The 13,315-nt window shown below is 47.0% G+C and overlaps 1 long non-coding RNA gene across 1 annotated transcript in view; it reads right to left on the reverse strand.

Moving 5' to 3' along the window:
- Positions 1-485: 485 nt before the first annotated feature.
- LOC144334502 (uncharacterized) overlaps positions 486-13,315 on the reverse strand; it is a 184,519-nt gene continuing 171,689 nt past the window's right edge. Inside the window, exons 3-4 of the long non-coding RNA XR_013404444.1 lie at positions 6,855-7,038; positions 486-3,857 (exon numbers count right to left, since the gene is read on the reverse strand). This is a non-coding gene — a long non-coding RNA (uncharacterized LOC144334502). The remainder of the gene's footprint in view (positions 3,858-6,854; positions 7,039-13,315) is intronic.

The following is a 13,315-nucleotide window of genomic DNA, read 5'->3' on the forward strand; positions in this document are numbered from 1 at the left end:
TGAAGCTATGAAGGGATCCAGAAGATAGCTCCAGAGAAGTTTACAGGTGAAATGGTGAGAGCAGTTTTGGACAGACTGAGTTCAGGGCTCTGAGACCTCAGTATCCAGGTGGAGAGGCTCATCAGAAAGCCAGGCACAGTGGGTCTGAAACAGGTGAATGTCTGCACTCAAGCTTTAAATTTGAATATCTGTGTGTGTGTGTGTGTGTGTGTGTGTGTGTGTGTGTGTGTGTGTGTGTAAGGCATTTGACACCCAAGAACGGGAGCCTCCTCAGGGAATATGGGTAACATGAGAGTGCAGGGGCAAGACTGGAACCCTGCAGAATGGCTCTTGAAGAAGGCAAAAGAGGGAACATTCAAGTGAAGGAGAGAAATGTACAACAGGGATAGTTTATAGAAATAAAAGGTACAATTCTCCAAGAAGGTATCACAGTAATGAACATTTATGCATTGAACATAGGAACAGAAAAAGATATTTGAAGTAAATGGTGTAAGAGATTTTAATGAAACTCTCATGAACTGAAAAACCAAATAGACGAAAAAGTAATGGTAGACGGTATTTGAATAACATGATTAACAAACCTCATATGTATCTGCATATATGCGTATACATACAAAGAAGAGAATATGTATTTTTTCAAATGCCCATCAAACATTGATAAAAACATGATCATAGTTTAACTAAAAGGAAAACTTCAACATGTTCCAAAATACACAGGTCATTTTCTGACTTGAATGTAATAAAACTAGATACCAACAACAAAAAAAGGACAGCAAAATAAGTAAACAAATACCTACTGTTTGGAAATTTAAAAACATTCTTCTAAGGAATTCTTACATGCAACAATGTAATTAAAATCATACTAGAGACTACTTAGAAGGAACTACACTAAAAACACAGAACCCAAAGCAATCTTTAAGGAATCAGAATAATTTGGCATAATGTAAGTCAAGAGAATAGAGGATCAAGAAAGGAATTATCAGCAGCAATGACTAAAAAAATAAAGACTAAACTTGTTCATTGGATTTGGCAATAAAAAAATCATTGGTGACTTTGCTAGAATAATTTCAACAGATCAGGATCCTTTTAACATTTTAATAGAATAATTAAGATGCTATTGGTAAAACAGAAAAATGACTAAAAGGTGAGGAAGTAGAGACATAAAGTTTAGAACACTCTTTTGAAATGTTTAGGTGAGTATGAGAGAGAAAAATACAAGAGTAACTAGATTAGGATTCAGAATCAACAGAAGTTTGTTTAATTTGTTTGTCGTTTTTGAACTGGAGAGAGTTAGATATCTAGAGAGGATAAGGACGGGAGACTACTAGGAAGAAAACAAAACAGGTTGGGCGCGGTGGCTCATGCCTGTAATCCCAGCACTTCGGGAGGCCAAGGCGGGCGGATCAACTGAGGTCGGGAATTCGAGACCAGCCTGAGCAACATGGAGGAACCCGATTTCTACTAAAAATACAAAATTAGCCGGGCTTGGTGCCGCATGCCTGTAATCCCAGCTACTCGGGAGGCTAAGGCAGGAGAATCACTTGAACACGGGAGGTGGAGGTTGTGGTGAGCCGAGATTGTGCCATTGCACTCCAGCTTGGGCAACAAGAGTGAAACTCTGTCACAAAAAGAAAAAGAAGAAAGAAAGGAAACAAAACACCATGAAGAGAGAGAACAGTAATTGGCAATGTAGGACATGGAGTCAACACAGAAAGACCGGGAAGGGGAGGTGAAGAGTCGCAGACAGAAGGGCTGGCCTTGAACAGAAGACACACTTCATTTTGTCGATTGAAAGAGAATAAGTAAGAGTAGACGTGGCTACATGTCATTTAGGGTGACATAGAGGATGTTGTTTATCAGCAAAGGAAGAGATGAGCTAGTCTTCCAAAATTGAGTGGAGTTGAGGTTGACCAGGCAATACGATCTAAGCCCGTAATTACAACTGCTAAAATTATTAATGCTGATTTATAAATATTAACTAATTCAATTCTATGAAAAACTAAGAGTTTCATAAGGAAGGAGCCCCATATATTATTATTGCCATTTTCAAAAGTAAGGAGTCCAAGGGACAAAGACGTTAATTAGGTAAACCATCCGGGTCATATAACTAGCAAGTGAGGCCAGGACTGAAGCAGGCCACGCTCTCCAGTGCTATGGTACACTACATAGGTATGTTCAATTAAGTCCAAGTCTTTGTTTTTTTTGCTGGAGGATTTAAGCTTGGGCACAAAATATATGGGTTTATCAAAGCAAGCAGGAGAGCGTCACCAACTATCTCACCGGAGTTCATCAAAGTTCTGTTGCTTCTGTTCACCGCAGCCTATTGCTCTCTGCTGGAGAAGTCACCACAACCTGGCCCAACATGCCAGCCCTCCATCAGGGGTAATTTATAAGCCTGTAGAGACAGGCTGTGAAGCTGATGAACCCAGCTGCGGGTGGAGCGGGTCCCATGATTGATTCACTCGCTGCTCCTCTGCTCAGCCATTTCACCCTGATCAGGCTACACTGCCTGGCTCGCCACGTTCATCCATCACCCCGCAAATATCAACACCGCAGGTCGCAGCACCATCTTTTGAATTTTGTTTTCTTTTTACGTGGGATCCTGGAAGCGCTGTGGCTTATCTCTGCCCCGCCGTTGGATGCCGACCCACCACAGCCATACCTGCGAGAGACCCCTGACGAGAGACGCCGGTGAACCAGGTGGCGAATGTGAAGCACAGATTGAGAATCCAGTCTGGGAGGCCTTCCAGGTGAGCCTTCCTAAGTGGGACATGGGGGCGAAGGAGCCCGCACCTGCTAACAACCTCAGCACAGGCAAGCCCGTGTTGTAAACTTCTTCCTGAGTAGGCTTTCAGATAATGCTCTATGTATCCCCAAAATATAGCGGCATGTCATTCTGTTTCCCTGCAACAGGCTTTAGATGTCACTTAGAGACAGCTACAAAATGCTGTCAGCGAGCCAGCAGAGGTTTTGTGGCGAGAGAACCATGCACATTGTCACAGAATTGTACAGAAAACAAGCAGAAAGGGTGAAGAGGGAGGGTGTAAAGAAAGAGAACTTGATGTTTCATCCATACATCATAGCCAGGCTGGAGTCTCAGTGTTACACACTCTTAAAGCCAAAAGTTAATCTTATCTCCTGTGCGACTTCACAAACAAAATATCTCGACCAGAGAGAAATGAGGTGGGAATCTTCCCCTTACATAAACTTCCTGGTGCACAGACCAGACCCCAGGCCCAGACAGAGGAGCCCACCCCCAGGAGCACTGCAGCCACCTCACTGCTGTGTCCCTCCCCAGGAAGGCCCCTGCCAGAGAGGCAGCCTTGCTAAGGGCTCAGCAAGGCGGAATAAAGGCCTGGCCTGTTGCACCGATCAGGGACAGCTCTGAAGGATGAAGCCAGCTTCCAGAACCCCCTGTGGGGTCAGCTGAGGCCTCTGACCTGACTATAGAGCCACTGGGCCCTGCTTCCCTCCTCCTGCTCTCAAATCATTGCCTGGGACGAGGGTTTCCCCAGGAACATGTCTCATGGCACTTAGGAAATGGAGTCCATGGAGTTGAGAGGTGACTAAGATACTAAATGTATCAGAACTAGTTGCAAGGATGGGGATAGTAGGATGTTTTCTAAACCCAACTAAGAAAATAACAACTGTTTACAGTGAAACAAGAATGCTTTAAGAGAATAATAGCTTATTGAAAATGATTTATCAACTGCCACATACCTCGACAGAGTCTGTGTGATCCTTCCCTCATCTGGGTCAAGCATATTCATTTGAGATTATCTCAGAGGAAGGCCACTGGCTCTTTATGTCTCCCAGGTGCTGGAGATGACACTGGCCTCTGCCTGTATGGAAACAGCCTATGGAAAAAAATAGAAAAATGAGGAAAGAAAAAACAGAGGAAGAAGAGATTTTAGGATTGGCTAGTGATAGGAGATGGCTTGCTGAGGAAGGGATTGAAAGACATCCATCTGACATGAGGGTCACCAGGGAAATGTGTCACCACTGAGCTTCCTTGGCCACGAGGCCAGGTTGTCTCTGCAGCTGGGAGGTGCACTTGTCTGGACACACATAGCCACCAGCACCACAAATCAACCACATGTGGAACAACGGACAGCCCTCTGGGTATTTTGGAGTCATTTGGCTTTACCTGGAAAGGTGCTGTAAAAGGTAACAACAGCTGGATGTGTCACACCTGGTCTTAGTGTGAGCCACTTGGCATCACTGGATGTCCATCATCTCACTCACTTATGTGAAATGCCAGTACCCTCGGGCCTTTGAGTTTGCCACCCCTTTTTTAAAATTTTAGATTCTAGGGGCACATGTGCAGGGGTATTTTTTGTTTTTGTTTTTGTTTTTATTTTGAGATAGAGTCTCACTCTCGCCCAGACCGGAGTGCAGTGGCGTGATCTCGGCTCGCTGCAACCTCTGCCTCCCGGGTTCAAGTGATTCTCGTGCCTCAGCCTCCTGAGTAGCTGGGATTACAGGGGCCCGCCATCACATCCAGCTAATTTTTGTCTTTTTGGTAGAGGTGGGGTTTCGCCCTATTGGCCAGGCTGGTCTCAAACTCCTGGCTTTCTGCCTGCCTCAGCCTCCCACAGTGCATGTCAGGTTTTTACATGGATATATTGCATGACTGAGGTTTGGGCTTCAGTTGAATCGTCACCCAGGTAGTGAACATAGTACCTGAGAGGTAGATGTTTAGCCCTTTCTTCTGTCCTTCCTTGCCCCCTCTAGTAGCCTCCATTGTCTACTGTTCTTATCTTTATGTCCATGCCCAACGTTTAGCTCCCCCACATAAGTCAGAAGATGTGATATTTGGTTTTCTGCTCCTGCATTAATTCATTTAGGATAATGGCCTCCAGCTGCATCCATGCTGCTGCAAAGGACATTATTTCATTCTTTGTTATGGCTGCATAGTATTCCTCGGTTGCCACACCTTTTTGATTGACCTTTGACAGATCTTTCTACATACTGGATTTCATATCTTTTTAAGCAGATGTATTGATTCAATTTTTCTGGTCAGCTCAATGGTACAGGAACTAGAAGAAAGTGCTGGAAAGCATATTAAACACGAGAACCTCCTCTAGAAGTGGTGGTGCCTTTCAAAATAATCTAAGGGGCAAGAAGGGAAAAGGAAGGTTAAGTAAGTTCACTCTTAGAAAGAATACAAGGAAGCAGAAGGCAGCTGGAGATGGCAGCTGGAGATGGCCAAAATTACTGACATTCTGATCAGTGTGAGTGAATTTAAGGGCAAATAAACAATATCTATATATCCTTTAAAAACCTCAATTACAAAGGTTTGCTCCCTCCACAGAGGTGTCACAGACAGCTATGGTCCCAGAAAATAAACCCATCCTCTTTCTTCCTAGTTTCCAGCAGTTCTCAAGAGCCAGCGCTGCTCAGGCAAAGGAGAAAAACAGCTGTCCCTATTTAGTCCTCCTGCTGGATTCCAGTTTCTTTTGGTGTCCTCCTTCCCGGCCAGGCCTTTCCTTATACTTGAACCAGAGTAGGTTTTGCAGGTAAGCGTGGGTTAAGAAGCCGTTTTCCCTGGATTTTAGTGGCATGCTGGGCCGCCATGCTGCGTGCTCTGCCAGCCAAAATTCCTGTGTTTTGTGTTGCTTAATCGTCCACATTTACAGATGGTGTGTCCGTAAGATTCTCCACCATTAAAAATTAAGCTTAATGTGTTACTTAGAACTGAGTTCTATTATTTCCCAAATGCACTCTCCTCCTCAATTTCATTTCTAAAATATATCTGACAGGCAATCGGCTGTCTGGGGATATTGCAGAAAGTGGGACGTAGTATAATTACATGAAAATTACAAAATTCTGCCGGTCATCCTCCTGCCCAAGCTCTCGGCCTCAGGCTCCTCCCCATCTTAGTCATAAAATGCCCAGTGATCGCTCAGAACTGCTCGTTAAAAATCAGAGGTAAGTAGCGTATAGCTCACCAAGGCAACAGGTCCCTCATGGGCGAGCTCCTACTTACAGTATCACCGTTTTTTGTCTTGCCTCTACTGTACCACTAATCCTGGCTCAGTCACAAACCTCCCAGGTGCCTCAATTTTTCCAAGTCTCAGAGGGAGGTAACATAAAAAAGCAGGTAACTTAAATAATATGGGAATCGTTCATGAAAGGTTAGGAGAAAATGCACTATTGCTGTTATTTCTGGATTAATCTGTTCTTAATATATTACATTAAGACATTAATTCCCCAACCCACCCAGACTTTTCTGGAATTTTTTTTTTTTTTTTTTTTTTGAGACTGAGTCTCACTCTGCCACCCAGGCTGGAGTGCAGTGGCGCGATCTTGGCTCACTGCAACCTCCACCTCCTGGCTTCAAGCGATTCTCCTGCCTCAGCCTCCTGGAATTTTTTAAAGCTTCCAGTTTTTAGGCAAATATTGCAGCTGCCTTCTGTGGGGGAGGAAAGACTGTGTGTGTGAGAGGAGAATGGAGACAGCGCTAGCAGGAAAGACACAGCTCAGAGAGCAAGAGTAGAGGGGTGCCCAGAGACATCAGAGAGCCGGGGGGGACTTGCAGCCACAGAGAAGCCACCAGGACCCAGCCGTGCACCACAGGGGACAGCCAGGAGTCAGGGCCAGCATGCACCAAGGGTGTTTATTCAAGGGAAGGGGCAGGGGAGGAAAATCAGCTGCTGGCTTCTGCATCTCCTCTCAGACGTCCCCAGATGGAATGCGACTGCTTCTCCTGACTGGGAGGGCTGCTCTGAAAACATGACAGAGAGAGCAGTCGCAGGAGGACGGGGTAACTCATCACACAGTATCACCTTTCCATCGGGGCAGTTTTTGTAGGTAGGAGGCCAGATGCAATAACAACTTATTGCCAAACTTACTCCAGCAGGCGTCGGAAATCTTTTCCGGATCAGATGGCTTCTGTGAGCTGGACGGCAGCCCGGCCGCCGAGATGATAACTGAGTTGACTCTGCTGCTCCCCAGTCTCCGCATCTAGTTCAGTTCCATCGCCGGAGTCACGCTGGTGATTACGTTCTTCCATCCTGGGTTCCGCTCATGTGTCTGCTAAATGGAACAGTTAATTCAATAAACCCCATTTCATTATCAGTAGCGTTTTCCGTCAGATCATTCTGTTGGCTAGGATTTTTCTCTTATTGTGGCTACATTCCTTTTGTTATGAGAATCACTATTTTTCATGTTAGTCAGTTGCACTACTAATAATGCTCTGTGTCGTGGCCGAAAGCATCAGTTATCAGCTGGCTGAAAAGTCATCTCAGTGCGGCGTTCCCACGTCTCCAAACAGCAAATCCTGGCAGGAAACCATGAAAAGAACAGAGAAAGGTTACTGTGTTTCCTGTCACCCTTTGGACTTAATTTGTCAGGAAAGAGCCTTTACTGAAAACTCCAGGGTGTAGAGCAGTGTGACAAGGATGCAGAATGCGTGGACTCGCTCAGAGAACCCTGCACCTTCACACTGGGAAGCCAGGCCCACGGCAGCCAAGTTGCTGGTAAGATGAAACGCTCCAAAGCCAAGCTGCCAACAGGGATTGTTCCACCAAAAGTGAAAAAGGAAAGAGAAAAAAAAAATCTTTTCAAGCACACTGGACTTGACTAAATCTCCAGAGCTCTGGAAGAAGTTTGGGAGAAAAGAATGATATCACTGGGGCTTTGTGAAGAACAACAGGCATCCTCTGCTCCGTGAATCTGACCAAACAAACCTTCAGGAAGTTCGAGTATGATCTGGGATGCTCCATGGGGAGGTGGAGGACAGTGGGGTGTCAGGGAACCAGAGAGTAGTAACTATTTTGCAGGAAAAAATAAATAAATATGTATTGGGTGGCTCTGCCATAGTGAGCCCAGGAGTAGGGAGAGAGACTGAGGTTAGCAGCCTTAGTTGTCACTTGAATGACTCCCCCATGTCACCATCAGCCTTTATTCTGTAGGACGTTGTCAGTTCAACTCTTCGATGGGCAGGTTTGTTATCAGCAAGCGGTTTACAGCCCCTGGGCTGTGCATTAATTAAAACGACTTTGTGCCCAGCCTTATTCATTAGCACGCTGCTTCCTTAATCACTGCCTCTTCAGCCACCAGGACAATCTATAAATCTCCTCATATATGAAATAATGAAGTGGAATGGTTCAATTTATTACAATGTAATAAGTCAGGAGAATGTGGAGGTGGACAAGGCGGCGTGGAAGCGGTTGCCTGCCCAGAGCCCTCCCTCCTCATTACCTGACACACAGCAGCAGTCAGAACCTGCCTGGGTCCCTGCCTGTCCCAGACTCTTGTGCCCTTTGCATCTGTCATCCAGACAGGCACAGACCCCAGAAGAAAGAATGGCTGGAGAGGAGCAGAAACAGTCCCAAAGGGTGCTGCAGGGCTGGCGGCTTACTCCACAAAGCTGGGGTCAGTGGAAGAGGGTGCTCACACCCAGGGGCTCATTAACTCTTCCAGAGGACCCTCAACTGGACCACGCGGGGCCACTACCTCCTCTTCATGCAGTGAGGCTCCGCGAGCAGAAGTCCCCCACCCAGAGGCAAACAGTGAGCGAGCAAGGAAGAGATTCCGCCTGCATCTTCTACGCAGAAGCCTGAACTGTCTAGTGTGCACAGGAGCCTCCCCTACCTGCGCATAAGAACACCTTGGAGCTTTTAGAACTTGCAACACGCAGCCCCCAACCAGATGAAATACAACTGACTCTCCAAGATGAGGCCAGGGTACCAGCAATTATCAAGGGCTCCTTGATTAATTCTAATGTGCGCCCTGTGGAGAGCCACATGCTCCCTCTCCTAAGAATCACTGGAGTGCTGGTTCAAGAGGCAAATTCCCAGGCTCCTCCCCTGGAGGGCTGGTTGATTAGTTTGGGGGTGCACAGCCCAAGAATGAACACTTGTATCAAGTTCCCTAAAAGATTCTTAGGACAAGGCACCTTTGGTAAAGACTGAGCTGTCTCTAAAACATCCAGCCCTTGCTATCCCATTTCACCTCCTAAGTGAATGGGCTCAATTCCTCCCCGACTTCAAGACACGTGGTAGATGCCATTTGTGTGACTGACACACTTCCACCAGAGAAGCCAGATCTTCCTCCTAAGACTGTGATAAATCTAATAAACACCAAGACTGTGTACGTTTCTGCATGCTAACTATAAACTCCTTCCTTCTTTCATTCACTTATTCCTAACTACCCCATACCCCCAAAGCTCTGCCTTAAGTGGCTCTGCTGGCTTACAAAGGTGGGGTGTCCAGGTTCTGCCTAGTTTTCCATCTCTGAGGTGCCCTATGACCAGAAACTAGAAGCACAGCCTGACTCATAGATGCAGTTGGTGAGATGCTTCAGATCAGAGACCCGTGCCCATAGAATCAGCTAAACAGGAGCTCTGGGAGGCCGACATCCACACACTTGTTCACTCCAGAAGTTCACCGCAGCTTCCAGGAATGAAGCTCCTGGTTTGACATGCTTGTCCAGAGATAACCCCAAGCCAGGCATTGAGGAGTGGGCGGCACCAATTTGAAGAGGAAACGGCTGACAGCCACACAGCTGTCCAGACGCAGCCATTTGCCATCCGTGCTGCCGAGCAGCTTTATTTCTCGGCTTGCTAGATGTGGTCAGCAACTGCCAGACGTCACCAACTTCCGGTCCACTGGCTTTCCCTGACATCCTCTGGAAAGAGGGGACAGCACTGCAGCCCCACCTATGGACTGTTCTCCAACCTATACCCGGCTCTTCCTCCTGGAAAGATGGGAGGGAAGGTCCCAGGAGCCAGCACAGTCCTTCTTGGCGGCACAGGCAACAGGTGGGCAGTGGAAGAAGGGGGTGTCACAGGCCAGGACAAGTCGACCCTCGATGATGTTTTCCTTTCTGAGAGACACCTCATGGATCTGTGAACGTGGGACAATATACATGGCTCCAATTCTTTGAGATCCAAATGCCGTTCAGCGAGGAAAACGCAGAAACAAGGTGTGTAGCAAATAGCATTGCTGTTTACCACAGGGCTACCGGCCAGCCCACCCCACACTCTCTGCTGCTTTCTTTTTTATCCTTGGTACTATATAGCATGGTATGGACCGAACATTTTGTCTTTTTAGTATTCTTGTGTTGAAGCCCTAACTCCTAAAGTGAGAGTATTAAAAGGTGGGGCCGTTGGGAGGTGATCAGGTCATGAGGGTGGGGCCCTCATGAATGAAATTAGTGCCCTTATAGGAAGAGACAAGAGAGAGCTTGCCCCCTCTCTCTGTCTCTCTCTTTTTCTCTCCCTCCCTCGAACCCTTCCCCTCTCTCCCACATGAGGACTCAGGGAGAAGACAGGCATCTGCAAAGCAGGAAGCAGCCCTCACCAGACACCAGCTCTGCCAAGCCTTGATCTTGCACTTCCCAGCTTCCAGACTGTGAGAAATAGAGGTCTGTTGTTTAAGCCTCCCAGGCTATGGTCATTCGTATAGCAGCTCTAGCTAAGACACAGCACTTACCACCTGCTAATCTACTATCACATTTGCAGATTCGATGTGCTTATTTTTTATTATCTATCTCCTCCCACTAGCAGATAAGCCCCACAAGGGCCGGGACCATGGTTTGTTTTGTTTAATGATGTGTGCTTATTGCTACCAACCGTGCCTGGCATATCGGAGGACTCCACCGCTACTCAGTGAGTGACGGCAAGTGCAGGAGAGACTGGACAGCATCAGTGGGAATCACCCACCCCCCATCTTGCCCCAGGAGAAGGGAGACACATGAAGGAGAGAAAGTATGTGCACTCTTCATACCTTTCATACCTCTGCCTGTCCTGGGTATTCAGAGGGCTTTGGGCTGTCATCATAATCCATAAACAAACTAAGAAACCACAAGGTCAAGCTGCCAGCTGACATTCAGGCTGGCATCCTGTCACTCTCCATGGGAAGGACTCCACCCCTTCCATCCCACGTTGAGAAATCGGATCCCCCAATGAAATATTGGTTGTTCTTGCTTAACCAGGTGACAAATAACATGCTTAATAAATTATAAAAGATAAAATATTGCAGAGAAGCCCAATATCAATTTTAATACTTTAAAATGATTTATTAATATGCTTCCATACTGTTTGCTGCGTCTGTTATTTCTCACGTTCCCATGACACACTGTGAATGAGGAAGGGGAACCTGACAAGGTGAGTAAAGGGAGACGTGAGGCTGCCTTGATGGGTGAGGTGTGATGAGTGATGCGAGCACAGGCAGGATCAAAAGAGAAAAGATACCACCGCTCCAGGTCCCAAAGACGTTTCCAGAGAATTCTAAATATTCATGAACCACTCTTGCCATCTCCCCTTTCAAGAAGATGCCAAAAGATCACAAAGCCTTTTGTGAAGGTTTTTCTAACTCTGTCTCCTTCTAGGAAAACCACTTATTCTGTTGATTCCCCACTGGACTGTATTGAGTACCTGCCTCTAACATGGCCCCTCTAACACAGGAGCCAAAAAGCCCATTCACTTTGGATGGATGGATGAATGGATGGATGGATGGACGGATGGATGGATGGACGGATGGATGGATAGATGGATGGATGGATTGGTGGATGGGTGGATGGATGGATGGAAGGGTGGATGGGTGGATGGATGGGAGGATGGGTGGAAAGGTGGATGAGTGGATAGGTGGGTGGGTAGATGGATGAATGATGGGTGGATAAGTGGGTGGATGGGAGGATAGATGGATGGATGGATGGATGGATGGATGGATGGATGGATGGATGGATGATGGCTGGATAGGCGGATGGGTGGGTGGATAGGTAGATAGGTGGGTGGATGGATGGATGGAAGGGTAGATGGATGGGAGGGTGGGTGGAAGGGTGGATGGGTGGATAGGTAGGTGGGTGGATGGATGGATGATGGGTGAGTGGATGGGTAGATAGATGAATGATGGGTGGATAGGCAGATGGGTGGGTGGATAGGTAGATAGGTGGGTGGATGGATGGATGGAAGGGTAGATGGATGGGAGGATGGGAGGATGGGTGGAAGGGTGGATGGGTGGATAGGTGAGTGGGTGGATGGATGGATGATGGGTGAGTGGATGGGTAGATGGGTGAATGATGGGTGGATAAGTGGGTGGATGGGAGGATAGATGGATGGATGATGGGTGGGTAGAGGGGAAGATGGATGAACGATGGGTGGATAAGTGGGTGGGTGGTGGATGGACGATGGGTGGGTGGGGGGATGGATGGATGGATGATGGGTGGGCGGGTGTATAGATAGATGAAGGTGGGTACATTATTGGGTTTATGGGTTTCTTTCCTCACTCAGCCTCTCTCCACTCACTTGTGGACTGTGCTCTCTAGCATAGGGACCAAGACCATCCTCAGAAGGGCACTGGACCAGGGGCAACCCATCCTGTGTAGTGCAGAAGTTGGCCCAAATAACTGCACATAACAAAAGGACATCTCAGCCTTAGCAGCCTTCATTTAAAGACAGAAATTTCAAAATCAGTGCAGAAAGGCATTTAGGAAAGGGGAGTGGGCAGCCCCTTTGCACTTCCCTACCCACCCACTCAACCCCAAGGTAGGAGTGGTGTTTCTAGTTGTCTCCTAACCCGGACACAGTGTGGAATCTCATAGGTGTTTAACATGCGTTTGTTGAGTGGATTCAGGTGCTGCAGAAGCTCTCTCCAAGTTTAGGAGCTTAGCGGGGAGGTAGTATCGCATCAAGGTCTCAGGGCTCAGACCCTGGAGCAGCATGCCTGGGTTCACAGCCCCATACCTCACGTCCAGCCAGGGCTATGTGGCTTGGGCAAGGTTCATAACCTCTTGTGCCTGTTTCTTTCGCTGGAAAATGGGAACAAATGAAAGTGCCTTCCACATAGGGTTGTTGTAAAGATTGGATGTGTAAATGCAGACACAGTGTTCAGAAGAGTTCTTGAGGCAGCCCACACCGTGCAGGTGCCTATTGTCAGTAGTCTATGAGCATCGCATTTGAAGTCAGATGGTCCTGTGTTCAAGTCCTGCTCAGCCCTTTGCAAGTTCTGCCTCAGCCTCAGTGTGAGGAAGTCATTCAGGTCCCTTATGTGTAAAATGGGAATGATTCCATCCATATAGAAAAGCAGTCAAGAGGACTAAATGCATAGAAAATTCAGGGTTGGACACATTGTTAGTGCTCAAAGATAACACTAATACTATTTTTTATTAATATTGATCACTATAACTAATTGTTGTTCGTATTTTTGGGTGGAAGACACAGGTTTAAAGAGCAGACTGGCTCTTCTGCATGGTATGAGGCTTAGATTGTAAGTTTGTGTGTTTTGTGATCTGGGCCACATCCCAGAACAAAATGCACAGTGGAAGGCCTGGTCTCCTGGGGGCAATTAACGTTTGGCCTGCCTGGGGC

Source organism: Macaca mulatta, chromosome 14 (assembly GCF_049350105.2).
Source record: "Macaca mulatta isolate MMU2019108-1 chromosome 14, T2T-MMU8v2.0, whole genome shotgun sequence".
In the NCBI taxonomy this organism is placed as follows: domain Eukaryota; kingdom Metazoa; phylum Chordata; class Mammalia; order Primates; family Cercopithecidae; genus Macaca; species Macaca mulatta.